This window comes from Myodes glareolus, chromosome 2, assembly GCF_982192425.1.
Source record: "Myodes glareolus chromosome 2, mMyoGla1.1, whole genome shotgun sequence".
NCBI classification, from domain to species: domain Eukaryota; kingdom Metazoa; phylum Chordata; class Mammalia; order Rodentia; family Cricetidae; genus Myodes; species Myodes glareolus.
Genome location: NC_142027.1, coordinates 83953466 through 83972944, shown reverse-complemented (window position 1 = coordinate 83972944; position 19479 = coordinate 83953466). Strand labels below are relative to the sequence as shown.

Sequence of the window (19479 nt, the reverse complement as noted above, 5' to 3'; positions counted from 1 at the left end):
CAAATCCTTCCAGCAACCTCCACCACAACCGGTGGTATCACACGTTTATCAGAAGAGATAAAGGGACTTAAAACAGTGCATTACATGTAACAAAAAGTTTTTAGAAAAAAAATAAGATGCCTGTGCTGGATAAAACACAAGACCTTGCTGGCCATGGTAACCCATGACTTAAATCCCAGCCAGCACTTAAAAGCAAAGGCAGGTAGATCTCCATGATTTTGAGACCATCCTGATCTATAAAGTGATTTCCAGGACAGCCAGAACTGTCACAGAAGAACCCTGCCTCATAAAATTAATAAATAAAATAAAATACTAAAAAACTGAGTCAGGATATCCAGAGTTCATGGAACCTCAAAGCCAGTCCAAAAGCCACAGTATTCAATGTTCTCAAAATAATTAGACCTGTAATCCACAGCACTTAAAGACACAAAGTGTCACCATTGCAACAGAAAGGTACAATACTACAGTTCTGGGCTTGCTTTTTCTTTGAGCAAGTATTGTACATCCTTTTAAAAAGAGTCAACTCACAGAAATTTCCAGAATTACTCACCCTCATATTTTTCCATACTTTTTATGGCACTCAACATCAAATATCCATACACCCTGTAAAGAGAAATAACATGTAATCCACTATTGTCCTGTATGCACTAACACTTCTATAGCCAGAAAACCAAGCCCTCAAATCCTGTGAACCAAGGTTTATCATTTCTGACAGAGAAAAATTCTTTAGTTACATGTAGTGGCACCACCAAGATTGCTCAGTGGGAAAAGGCAGAGTGATAGGGTAGGATACCTGACACCTTCCTGTGACCTCTGCATGCAAAGTCATATACATACACATGTGCACAACACCAGATACATACCACATACACCTAATGATGATGATGGTTATGATGATGATAATAATAATAATATTAATAACAATAATAATTTTTAATGAATGTGGTAGCTAAACATAGAAAATTTAGGAAGAAAAAACTGAGAAGATGGCAGAGCAAGCATTGCCTCTAGCCCTCTGGATGAGAGCTTAGGAAGGTCTACTGTGGATCGACCATGGGTCAGGTATCAAATGAGGTTTGTTACAAATGATCCAACAAGACTTAAATGTGACAAATGACATACTTATTACTGACATTTCTATTTTGTTAAACCATCCTTTTCTCATTGGTTTTGCCTTTAATATTTTAAAATGAAAATACAAAGCACATTGTTTATCGCGGTGTGTGAGGTGACTGACAGCCATGATCTTGTCTCAGAATTTTACACTGGCTGCTCACACTCATGCACGGGCTGCTGAAGCAGCTGTAGGTACCCTTTAGTGTTAGAGCACTTGCCTGTGATGTCTAAAGTCCTGGATCACATTTTCAGCATGATACAAATAAAACAGAATAGAAAATCTGTCAGTAGGGCTGGAGATGTGACTCTTTGGTTAAGAGCAGTTGTTGATCTTCCAGTGGGTCAAATTTCTGAACCCAAAACCCACATCTAATAACTCATAACTATCTGTAACTCTGACTCCAACAAATTCAGTGTCCTATTTTAGCCTCTGTAATACTTCACTTATGTACATAAACTCACTCAAGGGTACAAGTAAAATATTTTTTAAAGGAAACAATCACTAATCTGGACACAAGTTCCTACAAGTAGAGACAAAAGCAAAGTGCTAATTCTCAAGAAACTCCACCATGCCATGAAGATCTTACCATGGTGAGGTTGGATCTAGAGATATGCATTCAAGGCATGATTATGCAAAGAACTCAAATATGTGTTATGAAAACTTCCCCTAAAGACTTGTATGTAGCTCAGTGTTATGCTGATGTGCCAGAAATATTCAGCAAAAGATAAAATGTCGCTCATGAACCAGATACAAAAAGGAGAATTTTAATCTAGTGAATACAGATCAATGTCCTAGAAACTAGAAACTCCCTCAAAAATTTCTTCAAATAAGTACAGAAGTGTCTTCCCAGAATCTACACTAGGTAAGAAACAAACTTTCTTTTGCTCACAAAGTCTGAGCAACATGTCCTGAATATCAATTTTAAATGGGCTAAAGATCTGTGCATTTTACCTAATGGAAACTTGAGGCTCAATAAACTGACATTAGAGCCAGTGAGATGGTTCCAAATGAAAACATACTTGCCACCAACTCTGACACCTTGACTTTCATTCCTAGAGTCCATGTGGTGGAAAGAGAAAACTAACTCTCACAAATTGTTCTTTGACCTACAAATGCATGTGGCACATACACACTCACTGTAGAATTAATAAACATGGGGGTAAATTGAGTATGGTAGCTGTGGAGATGATTAAGAGGGAAGAGAACACCATAAAAAACAGAGTTTGGATCCCCAGTAACTGTGTAAATTACAGTCAGAAGTTAAAGCACTCCTGATGGGGGATTTCCCTCTGTATGCTGCGATTATCATTAATGATTAAAGAAACAACCTTGACTTGTTAATAGGTCATAACTTAGGTAGGCGGGGAAGACTAAAAGGAATCTTTGGAGGATTAAGGACAGAGTTAGAGAAAAACCATGGAGCCGCTGGAGACAGACATGCTGAAACTTTGCTAATAGGCCACAACCTCGTGATGATGCACAGATTAATAGATATGGTTTAAATTAATATAAAAGTTAGCCAATAAGAAGCTAGAACTAATAGGCCAAGCAGTGATTTAATTAATACAGTTGCTGTGTTATTATTTCAGGCCTAAGCCAGCCAGGTGTTGGAAGCTAAGTAGCAAGCAGCCTCCACCTACACACTCCAGTATCCCCACTTGTAAGAAACAGAGCCAAGGGATCCCTGGAGTGAACTGGCCAGCTAAACTAGTCAATTCAGAGAGAACTAAGTTCAAGTGAGAGACCCTGCCTCAAAGTATGAAATAAAATAAAAAATACCAACCCCCAGCTTCTGCATGCAGATGCATATTCATATATATGTACCTGCATGGATATGGCACTCATATACACGCAAATACATAAATACACACTTAAAAACACACAACAATGTATTATAGTTTTAAGTTGGCAATATATCCCTGATAAATCACTGGACATTCTATAGCCTCATCAGAACACAGAGTATGAAGATCTGGAATCTCAGAGTTTCTACCCAAGGAGCATTTAATAGAACTAAACCATTATTTACTATCAAGAACCAACACTTACCTTGTAGTAATTCAGCAGAGTCCCTAAAATTAGCAGAGATTTGGGCCCAGGAATTCCTTGTTTCTTAAATATATCATGTTTTAGAGTGTCAAATCTATAAAGTGAAACAGAAAGACTTATCACCACAAATACAGAAGAGAAGAGATAAATATGTCCAAAACTAAAACATAAAATAAACCAACAACTTAGCTGCCTCTCCAGGTCCTAGAGAGCTTATGAAATGGGTGAGGGGTCCAGTGACATTGCAGCCTATGGTTGTGTCTGTTTTTACTGAGTCCTGGAGGATATAACGAGAACCAGAAAGTCAATCAGTGGTGTGGGAGGTCCTTCTATCTATGTGTTACTTTTATTGGTTAATGAATAAAGAAATGGCCTTGGCCTGATTGGGTAGAACTTAGGTAATAGGCAGGGAAGACTAAACCAAATGCTGGGAGAAAGAAGGTTAGAATCAGGAAAAGCCATGGAGCTCCTGGAGGCAGACACTGAAGATTTTTGCCAGTAAGCCACAGCTTTGTTGTGATATACAGATTACTAGAAACAAGTTAAACTAAGATGTAAGACTTAGCCAATAAAAAGTTAGAGCTAATGGGTAAAGCAGTGGTTTAATTAATACAGTTTATGTGTGATTATTTCAGGGTAAAGCAGCTGGGAACCAAAAAGTGACTTCTTGAAACAAATTAGCACCCACATGGGCCTGATTAACAGTGCCCCAAATCAGAAGGAAGAAATATGGTCAAAACTACACCCATATTCCCAAATATTGTTTATAAATGTTTGTTTATATTTAAAGTTGGATATGTCATAGAGATTTGCATTGGTATGGATCTTGCTGTATTGATAGAAATTTAAGGTCAGCTTTGTTGTACTGTGTATATGTGTTTCTGCTCTTGATTAAGGTATTGTGTTTTCATAGCTTATTTAAAAATGGAATGTATATTTATGAAATATAGATTAATAGATAATCATTTATAGTAGATATGCATATCGTCATGTTATTTAGATTTTCTAGATGGATAGATATGTATATCAGATGGATAGGCATTCTTCAAACCTTTCAAGGACTACAGAAAACAGCATTTAAAATGCTTAAGAATTTACTATTTTTTATTACAATGGGACTCATTTGTTTCTGGCAGCACAAGTCTACTTCAAGAGAAAGATGGGCATTGAAGAGGTTCCTTATGGAGATTGCTAGCCATTTGGGCAATAAACTGCTCTTGCCTGGACTGCTTAACTGGACATGCAGGAGCAACAGAGAAATGACTGCTAAACTTGCCTAAAGGTGACAGTTCTTTGGGGTTCCTTCTTCATGAAAGTGTCTGTTAGACATTCTACAGGACATGGAAGAAATTGACTGACAAACTGCCAATATAGGCAGAACTGTCTTTGAAGTTTCCTGCTTTGTGAAAATGTCTGCTGGATACTATGGGACTGTAGGCTGAAGATGGATGCCCCAACGGTACAGAAGAACTTTGGGTGACTGTCCAGGCAGCAAGATGTCTCTGTCAATTCTAGTGTTTTTGAAGTTGCTTACAATGCGCTTTCTGTTTACTTATGTAATATCATACCCTTCTAGAGTCCTTGATAGAGTTGAAGAATAGATATAGTTTTCCTTTTGTTATGATAACAGATAAATTAGATATAAATATTGTAACTGTATTTCTTGCTTCTTAACTATTTTGCTATATGTAATTTTACTATGTTAAAGTTAAATCCTTCCTTTTTCTTTAAACAGAAAAGAAGAAATGTTGTGGGAGGTCCTTCTAGCTATGTGTTGCTTTTATTCATTAATGAATAAAGAAACTGCCTTAGCCTGATAAGGTAGGACTTATGTAGGAGGGGAAGACTAAAATGAATATTGAGAAAGAAGGGCAGAGTCAGGAAAAACCATGGAGCCTCTGGAGACAAACACTGGGAATTTTAGCCAGTAAGTCACAGATCTGTTGTGATATACAGATTACTAGAAATGAGTTAAACTAAGATGTAAGAGTTAGACAACAAGAAGTTAGAGCTAATTTGCTAATTAATTAATTAATACAGTTTTTGTGTAAATATTTTGAGGATGAGCAGCAGAAACCAACAAGCAACTCCTTGCAACAAATTTCACCATATGAAGAGTAAATATTGTCAGTAAACTTTCAGACCTCAACAAGAGGGAGTTGACCGTGTATGAGGGTATCTCTAGAAGATCTGTAAACTATCAATATTAACTTTAAGAGTTAGTATCACTGGGTATATAGCTCTGTAGTACAGTGCTTGCCTAGCACATATAGACTCTCACATGACTATCATTCCACCAAAAATAAAAATGCACAATGAACTCGGTTGTCACTTCATTTCTGTTCTTCAAGCTGCCTTCACCATAAAGGTTCTGGATACCAATGTTCATAATCTGAGTTTCACCTGAAACTGTAGTTGTAGGTGATTGTGAGCCACATGTGGAAGGCAGGATACAAAAGTGAGTTCTCTAGAAGAGCAGTCTGTGTTCTTAACAACTGAGCAATCTCTCCTAGCCCCACTTCTATGTCAGTTTTGACCTAGTCAATATCAGAGTGCATATGTCAGAATGTCTGTGTCATACCAAAGACACAGTGGGACAGGGACGTAGGTGGTTACTCACAGGTATAGGAGCATCAAACTGATTGTCAGGAACACCCAGGTTTCCAGTGAGAGAGCTGAAGTCAGGTCCATCATTGTTTGTCTGTCAACAATATACCCCTCTGTGTTCTGCCACCAGTTGTGTGCTGTCCATTGCAGGGCTTGCCTTCTTCCCACTTGTGCTGAAGTGTTCCCAGCCTGTGGTATTTATACTCTAGAATGATGGGTGGGGCAGGGCTCCAGTCAGTAGATGGCTCACATCTGCATCATCTGGAATTTGATATTTTCTTAGCCTTGACAGATTATAAAGTACATGTACTGCTTATTGATTCTGGGAAGAACCAATAAATGATATTGTCATTTTAGGAAGACCAAAGGCTCTTATTTTTCACCAAAAATTAAACAAATTTATTGACATGAAATGCCTTCCCTCCAATACTTTCTTTATTCAAAAATACTTGAAACAAAGCCAACATTTTCCATCTACACAGAGATCTTTGCAGAATGTCTTTGTCCCTCACTAAAAGATATTTTGTCATTTTTGACAAGTCAACTTAGCATAACGATAGCAATCCGTTAGAATCTGTCCTTACCTTGTTCCCTATCAAATAAAGTCACTTCAACCAAGGTATGACTCACACACATGCAATTCCTTCCCTATAGCCCATCACTAAGTGTCTTCTTGTACATGCAACTTACAAGATTGTGTGAATATTATTGGTGGTAGGCACAACTATGTAAAAGAGTATTGTATAGTGGTCATTCAGACCTTTCAAAGTTAGTTGGGAGAGGAGGCTGGTTCTAATATGTTCCAGGGGACAAGATGCTTTACACATTTTAATGATGTTATGTTTTACAAAAGAAAAAGCTCTAGGTGATCCCAATAGCTATGGGTCAGTAAAAAGTCTATATAAAAAGGAGGAAGCATATGTGTGTGTGTGTGTGTGTGTGTGTGTGTGTGTGTGTGTGGTGATGTGGGGTTCCCCTCTGGATGATGTGATTATCATTAATAAATAAAGAAACTACTTTGGACCTATAGCAAGGCAGAACTTAGCTAGGTGGGTAAAAGTAAACTGAATGCTGGGAGGAAGAAGTCAGAGAAGGGAGAAAGCATGGAGGTGCATATGGAGACAGATATGCTGAAACCTTGCAAGCAGGCCACAGGCCTCATGGCAAAATATAAAGTAATGTAAATGAATTAAATTAAGATGTAAAATCTAGCCAATAAGAAGTTATAGATAATAGGCCAAGTGATGATTTAAATATAACAGTCTCTGTGTCGTTATTTGGAGTCTGAGTATCAGGTGGCCAGAAAACAAACAAGTGGCCCTGCTACAATGGAGGTAATCTCTCTTATTAATTGCTTTGAAATGTTCATTGAGCTTTTTTTTTGAGTAATGAAAATGTTCTTAAAATCACTGACTGTGTAGTTTTTGTAGAACTGTATTAAAATCATTGAAAATTACACCATGAATGGATAAATAATGCAGTGTGAATTATGCATGCCATGAAAGCTGATGTATTATGTAAAGTTTTTGTTTTTATTTAAGACCACTGATGCTTGTTTGTTTGTGAAAAAAGGAAAATTGAGTAGTAATAAGAGTCAGCTGGGAGAGTGAGAGCTCAGCAGTCACAAAGCCCTGGCTCCATCCCCAGCACCATGTAATTGTGTGCACTTCTGTAATCCTAGGACTCACGTAGTAGAGGCAGGGAGATCGCAGATTGAAAGAGGAAATTCAAAACTACCTGGAGAATTGGATACCAGAATGGGGCACACGACACCCTGTCTAGGAGAAAAATACAAGAGCAATAAGCAAACTCTTCCACTCCTTCTATCCATCAAAATTCAACCCCTGCCACTCCATGACAGCGGTCATCATGACAAAGAGACAGACATTACCACTTCCTGCTGAACTAATGACACTTAAGCATTGTATTCATTTGTGTGTTAGCCCACTGGTGAGTGATGAGTCCACAGGCTCTAGTGGAGAGGTCTAACACCACAGTCACACAGATGGCGCTAGTTCTAATCTGCAGGACACCAAGGAAGTAAGGAATATGAGAAAGAGATTTGCATGGAAGTCATGAGATTGACAATGGTGGGAGGAAATAAGAGAATTTGGGACATTAACCAGAATGCATTATATACATGTGTAAAATTGTCAGTTATTAAGTAAAAATAGTATGATATAATACTATGATATTATAATAGTATAATAGTATGATATAGTAGCTCAGTTGAGGGAGTACTTACCATGTACTCACAAAGCCCTAGGCTGAATCATTGACACTACAGAACAGTGTCTGGTTGTGACTCTAATACCTGCACTCCAGAGGTAGAGACATGAAGATCAGAAGTTCAAGACCAAGTTGTCGACATAGCAAGTTTAAGTTAGTTATCCTGGGCTACAATGTAATACCTTTTATTTATTTTTTAAATTTACATGAGTGCAAAATAAGAAAAGCAGTAGTTAGAGACTCCAGTTTGTTGTTGGACATTTCTGTCCCACCCGGTCCAGTAATAAACACACAGAAACTATATCTGCCATACTGATTGGCTGATAGCTTAAGCATATTTCTGGCTTACTCTCATATCTTAAATTAACCTATTTCTATCCATCTGTATATTGCCATGTGGCTGTGGCTTACTAGCAATTTTCTGGTGCATCTGTCCCCAGCAGTGGCTATATGGCTTCTCCCTAACTCTGCTTCTTTCTTCTTGTCTATCTGCTTGGCACTCCTGCCTTATCCTATTCTGCTATGCCACTGGGTGAAACAGATTTATTGATTAACCAATAAAAGCAACATGTGGACAGAAGGACTTACCACACCGCCATGTTTTTAACATGCAGTATTATATACAGCATATATAGTTTTAACTTGTATATTTTAATAAACAGTACTGTATCTACATGTTCGCTCAATGTAATTCAATTTAATAAACATAAAAAGCACAAATGCTGCTGAGGAAATAAGTTAGTAGAAGCCATGAGTAGCATGTATGTTGTCCTAGATTCAATTCCTTATAGTTGGGAAAAAAATCCCAAAACCACCAAGTTGTGGCTGCATTGATAACTCTTTGTGTGGGTGAGGTGGGTTGGCTGGTGAAGGTGCTTTCTGCCAAAGTCTGATGACCTGAATTTGCTCGCTGGGTGCCACATGGAAGAAGGAGAGAACTAACTCTTGAAGGGTGTCTTCTGACCTCCTGGTTATGGTACCATAGCACAGTCAGACACACACTAACACAAAGTACATTTAAAAAAACACTCAAAATAGTACCAAGACCATGTATTTATTCTGTTGTTCCTCTACAAAGAAAGACCATGAATATGTGTTAGAATGTGTACATGTCCTGCACACTGACCAGTTGGTGGCTGTTGGCATAGATTTCAAGAGCTCTGACCATGTCTTTTGATGAGCAGGGAAGATAGATGGCCATGAGCCTAAGGTCTCATACTTCATGGTGAATCTGTTGTTTCCATGCATTCAAAAATTAAGAGAGTGGATGGAAGGAAAGTATGAGTAACTAGCAATCAGACTTAGATAACAGACCATCCTAGAAAGTGTGTATTATAGAGGAAGGTCAAAGGAATTTTCACGAGGCATTGGCTTCTAAAAGGAACCAGGAAGATATTGGTTTTAGATGAACATGTTAGGCTGTTGATGACTACAGGGTAACCCACTCTCCTCTAACCTTCCTTGAGGGTATTCATTGTGACTCTTCAGTTGGAAACACAGAAAGGGTGATTCCACTCACCAATACCTTAGCATCCTCCTTAGTCACATCCCTATTTCTCTTTCTGAGAGGGGATGCCTGCTGGGTTCTGGGTATAGAGAAGCCTGCATGTGTCATCTACAAAGTAGAACAGAATCTCAATCTTTCCCTTTATCTCTAGAGACAAAGGGACTCTAAAAGGAATAGAATCATAAAATTCAATGTTTGACAGGCATGTTGGACAGGTAATTGAACTGAGTGAGTCATTAACAACAATAGTAAAAGTGACAAGAGATACAGGGAGATGTATTATGAGTACCTAAGAGGGAGGAAGAGGAGGAGTTGGGTGTGTATAGTCAAGATACTTGACATGTTTGTATAAGAGTCTCAGAAGTAAATAAAAGATACTCTATTATAAAAAATAACTGTTGAACCTGGAGATATAACTAAGCAGTTCATAGTGCTTGCTGCTTCCCAGAAGTCCTGTGATTTGCATCCACATTGAGGAGCTTGTAACTGCCTGTAACTCTATTCCAATGCTGTTTTTTTGGCCAACAAAGGCACCAAGTTACAAGTGGTACACACACACACACACACACACACACACACACACACACACAATCCTAAACCTTATACCTCAACAGGATTTAATATCCATGACTACTTCTTTATTATGCTCTCATCTGAAGTAACTGAAGATATGACATATGATATGGGAAATGTGTGGTCTCTAGCTTTTCTAGACTTGTTTCTTCATCCATGTAAAATAGAAATTGAAAAGAATTGAAGCAATGCCCAAGCCACCTCCCAGAGAAGGCAAAGAAGGCCAGGGTGACAGCCTGGATAGGGCAGTAGTGTGCAGGAAGGCCCAGGTGACCTAAGAGAGTAGGCAGGAATGTTCAGGTGACATTTGGAGGCTGGCAAGCAAGATCAACCTCCAGGAACAGGTGAGAGGGTCAAGGCAACCTTCAGGTGCAGGCAAGCAAGGTCCAAGCCCTGGGCAGGTAGGAAGTTCCAAGACACCTCCAGGTGCACAGAGCAATCAGAACTGTAGTCTTCACTTCACCTCAAGGAGTGACCATCTCAGCCTTGGACCCACTGGCATTGGGAACAGTAATTATGAGAAACAGACTCAACTACACTGATTTGTGGAAAAGATGAATAGGCAGCTAGGTACGAACACACTCATCAACAGAAAATGCAACATAGCATCAACAAAAATAGTGGTTCTACAAGAGTAAGACTTCAACACATCAACACAGATGAAGCAGAAGAAAATTATCTTAAAATAGCTTTAAGAAATATTTGAGACTTTTAAAGAAGAAATGAAAGTTCCCTCAAAGAAGTTGATGAAAAGACAACAAAAAAATGGAAGAAATCAACAATACCTTTAAAAAAACGAAGAAAAAGCAATTAAACAGGCTTGAAAACCAAAATAGAGACAATAAAAAAAACACAAACTGAGGTTCTCAAAAAGCCAGAAGGTGCTGGTCAGATATGCTGCAGACACTAACAGATCACAGGTACTAGCCCAAACTACTGTAACCAGCAAAGCTTTTGATCACTCTATGAGGAGAAAACAAGATATTCCATGAAAACACCAAATTTGAACATTAACTATCCACAAATACAGCATTACAGAAAGTACTACAAGGAAAACTCAAACCCAAGGAAATGAACTGCACCCAAGGAAACACAGGCAAAAAGTAACCTCACACTTCACACTAGCAAACCTCAAAGTAGGCAAACACACAAACACTATCACCAAAAATTAGCAGGAATAAATGATCACTGATCAGTAATATCACTTAATATCAATGGACTCAATTCACCTATAAAAAGACAGATTAACAGAATGGATAGAAAACAATTTCCATTCTTTTGCTACATCCAATAAAAACACCTCTACCTTAAAGACAAACATTGTCTCAGAGGAAAGGGTTGGGAAAAGTTCTTCCAATCAAATGGACCAACAAAATAAGCAAGTGAAGCTATCCTAATATCGAACAAAAATAAATTTCAAGCTAAAGTCAATCAAAAGAGATAGAGAAGAATACTTCATACTTAACCCAGGAAAAATCCATCAAGACAAAGTTTCAGTTTTGAACATTTATGTCCCAACACAAGAACATCCATATATGTACAAAGAAACACCACTAAAACGTAAATTGCAATGCAACCACACATACTAATAGTAGGAGATTTTAGCATTCCTCTCTCACCAATGGCCAAGTCTGTCAGATGGCAACTTAACTGAGAAATAAGAGAACTAACAGATGTTATGACTCAGATTGACTTAACAGACATGTACAGAAGATTTCACCTAAATATAAAATAGTATATTGTCTTCCCAGCATCTCATAGAACCTTTTCTAAAATTGACTACATACATGGTCACCAAGCAAAACTCCACAGATACAAAATATTTGGAATAACCCCATGTGTCTTATTAGATCTCCATGGCTTAAAGTTAGAATTCAGCAACTACATGAACTGCTGAAAGTGTACAAACTCATGGAAATTAAACAGGGTTCAACTGAATCACTTCTGGAGAAAAAAAAGGAGAAAAAGAAATTAAGAACTTCCTAGAATTCATTGAAAATGAATGCATAGCATATCCAAATCTATGGGACACTTGGAAGCAATGCTAAGGGAAGAGTTCAAAGCACTAAGTGCCTATATAAAGAACCTGGAGAAGTGTCATACAAGTGACTTAACAGCACATCTGAAAGCTCTAAAGCAAGAAGAAACAAATTCTCCCAGTAAGAGCAAATGCCAGGAAATATCAAATTGAGGGCTGAAATTGATAAAATAGAAAAAAAAGAAAGTAATACAAAGAAACAATGAGACAAGGAGTTAGTTCTTTGAGAAAATTAGTAAGAGGCAAATCCTTACCCAAACTAACCAAAAGGCAGAGAGGGAATATGCAAATTAACAAATTCACAAAAGAAAAGGTGGTCATAACAACAGACAGGGAAAATTCAGAGACTCATCATATCATACTTCAAAAATCTGTATTCCAAAAAATTAGAAAGTGTAAAGGATATGAACAATTTGCTAAATAGCTACCTACCACATACCAAAAGTAAATCAAGAGGAGGCAAACAGTTTAAATAGACCTTTAACCCCTAAGGAAATAGAAGTAGACACAAAAAGTCCCTCAATCAAAAATCTTTCATGACCAGACAGTTTCAGAGCAGAATTCTACCAGAATTTCAAAGAAAAGAAAATTCCCATACTACTCAATGTGTTCCATACAATATAAACACAAAAACATTTTCAAACTTTTTTTATGATGTGACAGTTACCCTGGTACCCAAACTACAAAAAAATTCAACTAATAAAGAAAATTACAGGACAATTTCTGTCATGAACATAGATGCAAAAATATTCAATAATGTACTGGAAAACAAATTCAAGAGTACATCAAAAAAACCATCCATCATGATCAAGTTGACTTCACCTCAGAGAAGCAGAGATAGTTCAACATATAAAAATCTATCAAAGTACTTGATACATATAAATAAACTGAAAGAAAACACATATGATTATCTTCTTCGATGTTGAGAAAGTATTTGACAAAATCCAACCAACCCCCCTTCATGATAAAGGTCTTGGAGAGATCAGGGATACAAGGAATGTATCGAAATATAATAAGCGCAATGTAGAGCAAGCTGACAGTCAACTTCAAATTAAATGGAAAGAAAATGATAGCAATTCCACTAAAATCAGTAACAACACAAGGCTGTCCACTCTCTTCAAACCTATAAGACATAGTACTCAAAGTTCTACCTAGAGTAATAAAACAACAAAAAGAGATCAAAGGGATAATAATTGGAAAAAATAAGTCAAACTTTTGTTATTTGCAGATGATATGACAGTATAAATAAGTGACCCCAAAAATAAAACATGGGAATTCCTACAGCTGATAAACAGTTTCAGTAATGTAGGAGGATATAAAATCAACTAAAAAAATCAGTAACCTTCCTATATTCAATTGATAAAGGTGTTGAGAAAGAAATCAGAGAAATATCACCATTTTCAATAGCCACAAAAAAACAATATCTTGAAGTTTGTACGTAAAAGGATGAATCTAGAAAAAAAAATGTAGAGTGAGGTGGCCCAGACCTTCTGATATATACAGGAAACACACCTCAACCTCAGTGACAGAAATTGCCTCAGAGTGAAGGGTTGGGAAAAAATTTCCATCAAACGGACCTAAGAAGTAAGCTGTTGTTGCAATCCTAATATCTAAGAATATAGATTTCAATCTAAAATCAATCAAAAGAGACAAGAACATTTCATAGTAGACACAGGAAAAATCCATCAAGAGGAAATCAGAAAACTGAAGACCTATATATCAATCCACATACCTATAAATGCCTAATTTTTGACAAAGATGAAAAAAATAAAATGAAGAAAGAAAGCATATTTAACAGATTGTGCTGTCATAACTGGATATCAGCTTGTAGAAAAATTAAAATAGATCCATATCTATCACCATGCACAAAACTCAAGTCCAAGTGGACCAAAGACCATAATATAAAATTAACCACACTAAACTTATAGAAGAGAAAGTGATAAGTAAACTTGAACATATTGGCACAGGAGACCACTTCTTAAATAAAACACCAGTAACACAGACACTGAGAGCAACAGTTAATAAATGGGAGCTTCTCAAACTGAGAAGTTTCTGTAAAGTAAAGAGCATGTCAACAAAATGGCAGCCTACAGTATGGGAAAATTTTTTCAACAACCCTACATTTGATAGCAGACTGATTTCTAAAAATACAAAGAACTAAAGAAATTGGTCATCAAAAGGAAAAATAAACTAATAAAAAATAGTGTACAGACCTAAACAGAGAATTTACAGCAGAGGAATCTAAAATGACTGAAAGATACTTAAAGGAGTGCTTAACATCCTTAGTCATCTGAGATATGCAAATCAAAACAACTCTGAGATTCCATCTTTTACCTGTAAGAATGGCCAATATCAAAAACACTGATGACAACTTATTTTGGAGAGGATGAGGGCTAAAGGGAACACTCCTCCGTTGATGGTGGGAGTGAAAACTGGCACAGTCACTTTGGATTTCAGTATGTGATTTCTCAGAATATTAGGAAGCAACTTACCTCAAGACCCAGCAATACCACATTTGGGTATATAACCAAAGGATGCTCAATCATACCACAAGGACATGGACTCCACTATATAACCAAAGATGCTCAATCATACCACAAGGACATGGACTCAACTATGTTCATAGCAGCATTGTTTGTCCTAGACAGAACATGGAAACAACCTAAATCCCCCTCGACTGAAGAATAGATAAGGAAAAGGGGGTACATTTACACAATGGAGTACTACATAGCAGAAAAAATAATGGCATCTTGAAATTTACAGGAAAATAGATGGATCTAGGAAGCATCATATAGAGTAATGTAACACAAAGCCATAAAGAAAAATATCAAATTTACTCACTTATAAGTGGTTTTTAGTCATAAAACAAAAAGAACCACCCTAAAATTCAAGATCCCAAAGAACCTAGACAACAATAAGGACCCCAAGAGAGACATGCATGGATATAATCTATTTGGGAAGTAGAAAAACACAAAATCTTCTTAGTAAATTGGGAACATGGGGACCATGAAAGAGGATAGAGGGAAAGGGGAGAGGAAGACAGGGAGCATAGTAAAATTTATAACTCAATAAAAACATATAAAAAGTGAAAAATGAAAAAGACATTATTACCTCATTAGATGCTGAAAAAGCCATTGACAATATACAATGCCCCTTCAAGATTGAAGATTTCAGGAATATAGTAATATACCTAAACCTAATAAAAGCAATATAGGGCAACCTGACAATAAACATCAAAGTAAATGGAGAAAAATTCAAAGCAATACCAGTAAAATCAAGAAAAAGATAAGAAAGTCCCACTCTTTTCACACCTATTCAGTCCAGTATTTGAAGTTCTAGCTAGATCAATAAGACAAAGGAGATCAAGGGCATACAAACTGGAAAAGAAAAAGTCAAACTATCACTATTCACAGATGATAGTATACATAAGAAACCCCCCAAATTCTACCAGCAATTTCCCACAGTTGATAAATGCATTCAACTATGTGAGTAAATATGAGATTAACTCAAAATTAATCAGTAGCCCTTCTATTAGAAATGATAAACTGCCTGAGAAAGAAATCAGAGAAACAAAATTATTCACAATAAACATAAATAATATAAAATATTTTGGAGTATATCTAACCAAGCAATTAAAATACCCATATGATAAGAATGTTAAATTTTTGAATAAAGAAATCAGAGAAGATATCAGAAAATAAAAAAGATCTCCCTTGCTCATAGATCAGTAGGATTAACTTAGCAAAAATGGCCATCATACCAAAACCAATACTCATCAAAATTCCAACACAATTCTTCACAGAATTGAAGTAAATATCTCAATTTTATGTAAAAAAATAAGGAAAAAAATCCCAGGATAGCTAATTCAACCCTGTATATTAAAGGAACTTCTGAAAATATCACCATTCCTGATTTCAAACACTACTACAGACTTAAGCAATGAAAAAGTATAGTACTGGCATAAAAACCGACAGGTCGATCAATGGAATTGAATCAAAGACCCTGACATAAATGCACACACCTATGAACATCAAAATGTTGACAAAGAAGCCAAAATTATACAATGGAAAAGCTAGCCTTTTCAACAAATGCTCCTGGCATAGCTGGATTTCAACATACAGAAGAATGCAGATAAACCCTATTCTATAACCCTGTACAAAACATAAATAAAAGTGGATTAAAGACCTCAACATAATCCAGTTATACTGAAATAGATAGACGAGAAAGTAGGAAATAACCTTGAACCCATTGACACAGGAGACAACTTCCTGAATTTTCTGTAGCATTGGTGTACAATTAATAAGCGGAGTCTCCTGAAACTTAAAAGTTCTGTAAGGCTAAGGACACTGACAATAAAACAAAATGGCAGCCTACAAAATGATCAAAGATCTTCACCAACCTCACATCTAAAGGAGTTGATCTCCAAAATATATAAACAACACAAAACTACATATCAAAAACCAAATAATCCCACTTTAGAATTGGGGTAAAGAACTAAACAGAGAATTTGCATCAGAAGAATCTCAAATGATCAAAAGACCAAGAATTGTTCAACATCCTTAACCATGAAGAAAATGAAAATCAAAATGATTCTGAGATTCTTTCTTATATCTGTCAGAATTACTAAGTTAAGAAATATAAGTAACAGCTCATTCTGGAAATGATGTGGACCCAGATGAGCACTTATCCACTGCTGGTGAGAGTGAGAACTTGCACAGACACTTTGAAAATCAATATGGAATTCTCAGAAAATTGAGAATCAATCTACCTCACAACCCAGCTATACCAATCTTGGGCAAATGTGCAAAGGGTGCTCAACCATACCAAAAGGACACTTGTTCAACTATTTTCATAGCAATATTATTCATGATAGCCAGAACTATGGAATCAACCCTGCTGTCTCCCAACAAAAGAGTGGATAAAGAATTTGTGGCACATTTACAAAATGGAGCATTATTTGGCTATTAAAAAGAGTTGCATAAGGAAATCTGAAGGCAAATAGATGGAACTAGAAAAAAAAAAAACACCCCGAGTAAGGTAACTTAGACCCAGAAAAACAAACATTACATGTATTCATTCATGAGTGCTTATTAGCTATGACGTAAAAGATAGCCATGAAACAAACCACAACCCTGGACTGGCTAGGTAAAAAAGACAGCCCAAAAAGGAATAAATGGATTTTCCTGTGAAGGGGAACTAGAAGAGATCTCCTTGGTAATTAGCAGGTGGGTGGGAATGAGAAAATGAGGGATTGCATTGGGAGTAAAAAACAGGGAGAGGATAAAGAAAGAGATGTCTTGATGAGGGTGGGGATACAATATCCCCATGTCAGGTATAAACCTGGGGCAAAAAAATACTTCCACAAATCTACAAGGATGATCTCAGCTAAGACTCCTAACAATTGTGGATAAGTAGCCTGAATTGATTATCTCTTGTAATCAGATTGGTGACTACACCAATGGTCATCACAGATACTTCCTCCAGTAACTGATGGAATCAGATGCAGAGATCCACAGCCAAGCATTAGGCCTAGTTTTAGAAGTACTGTAGAAGAGAGGGAGGAATAATTGTAAAGACAGGCAGTCAAGGTCATCACAAGGAAAACAACAGAAACTGCTAACTGGGGCTCATAGTAGCTCACAGACACTGGACCAAGAGCTAAGGAGCCCACATGAGATTGAACTAGGCCCTCTACATATGAATGACAGTTGTGTAGCTTGGTCTACTTTTAGAACTCCTAGCAGTGGGAAAGAAACCTGTCCCTTAAGCTTTGGCAGGCTTTTGGGAACTGGTTCCTCATAGTGGATTTACTACCAAGCAATAATATGAGGGGAGGAGCTTAGTTCCACCTCAGTTTTATGTGCCATGCTTTCTTGACATCCATGGGAAGCCTTCCCTTTCTGAATATAAGCAGAGGAAGAGAAGATGGGTTGAAAAGTATAAGGGGAAGTGATAGAAGGTAGTAGAAAGAGATGAGTGAAGGGAAAATGGTATTGGAAAATAAAACAATTAAATAAATTTAATTTTGAAATATGAAAATAACAAAAATACAAAAAAGAACTACACATAAATAGACATTTATAGATGATTAAAACACAAACAAATAAATGAGATTGTACCCTACTGAAATTTAAAATATTGTGATTTAGTTATACTTTTTTCTATGAGAGCTGGTATATTGAAATTTTTTAAAAAATTATTTATTAATTAAAATTTTCTACCTCTTCCATTCCTCCCATTTCCCTTCGATTCCCCACATTCCTCCTCCCCTCTGTCTCCAGTACTAAGAGAAGTCAGGGTGACCTGCCCTGTGGGAAGTTCATGGCCCTCCCCCATCAATCCAGGTCTAGGAAGATGTGCATTCAAACAGAATAGGCTCCCAGAAAGTCAGTACATGCCATAGAATCAAAACCCAGTGCCATTATCATTGGCCTCTCAGTCAGCCCTCATTGACAGCCACATTCAGAGAGTCCAGTTTGATAACATGCTTGTTCAATCCCAGTCTAGCTTGTCTTGGTGAGCTCCCATTAGATCAGTGCCATCGTCTCCATAGGTGGACAAACCCCTCACAGTCCTGACTTCCTTACTCATGTTCTTCATCCTTCTGCTCCTCATTGACATTGGGAGCACAGTTCAGTGCTTCAATGTGGGTGTCTGTCTCTATCGCCATCCATTGCCGGATGAAGTTTCTATGGTGATATTCAAGATAGTCATCAGTGTGGCTATGGAACATGGCCAGTTCAGGCACCCTCTCTTCTGCTGCCCAAGGACCTAGCTGGGGATATCTTCTTGGACACCTAGGAATCCCTCTTGAGCCAAATCTCTTTCCAATCCTAAAATGGCTCCCTTAATTAAGATATCTTCTTCCCTGCACCCGTATCCACCATTCCTTCATCTCAACCGTTCCATTCCCCCAAGCTCTACCCAATTCTCTCCTTATCCCTTCTCTCTCCCAACCTCCCATTCCCCCACCCCATCCCTGTGCTCCCAACTTTTTCCCAGCGATCTTGCCTACTTCCAATATCCAGGTGGATAAATATATGTTTTTCTTTGGGTTCACCTTCTTATTTAGCTTCTCTATGATCACAAATTTTTGGCTCAATGTCCTTTGTTTATGGCTAGAATCCCCTTATGAGTGAGTACATACCGTATTCATCTTTTTGTGTATGGGTTATCACACTCAGTAAATTGTTTTCTATTTCTAACCATTTGCATGCAAAATTCAAGATGTCATTGTTTTTTATCATTGAGTAGAACTCCAAAGTGTATATGTGCCACACTTTCTTTATCCATTCTTCTATTGAGGGGCACCTAGGTTGTTTCAAGGTTCTGGCTATTACAAATAGTGCTGCTATGAAC

General features: G+C 37.2%; 1 pseudogene; it reads right to left on the bottom strand.

Annotated features, from left to right (window-relative positions):
• The window catches only part of LOC125399867 (cytochrome P450 3A31-like), a 33757-nt pseudogene extending 27893 nt beyond the window's left edge, over window positions 1-5864 (bottom strand).
• Window positions 5865-19479: the final 13615 nt, after the last annotated feature.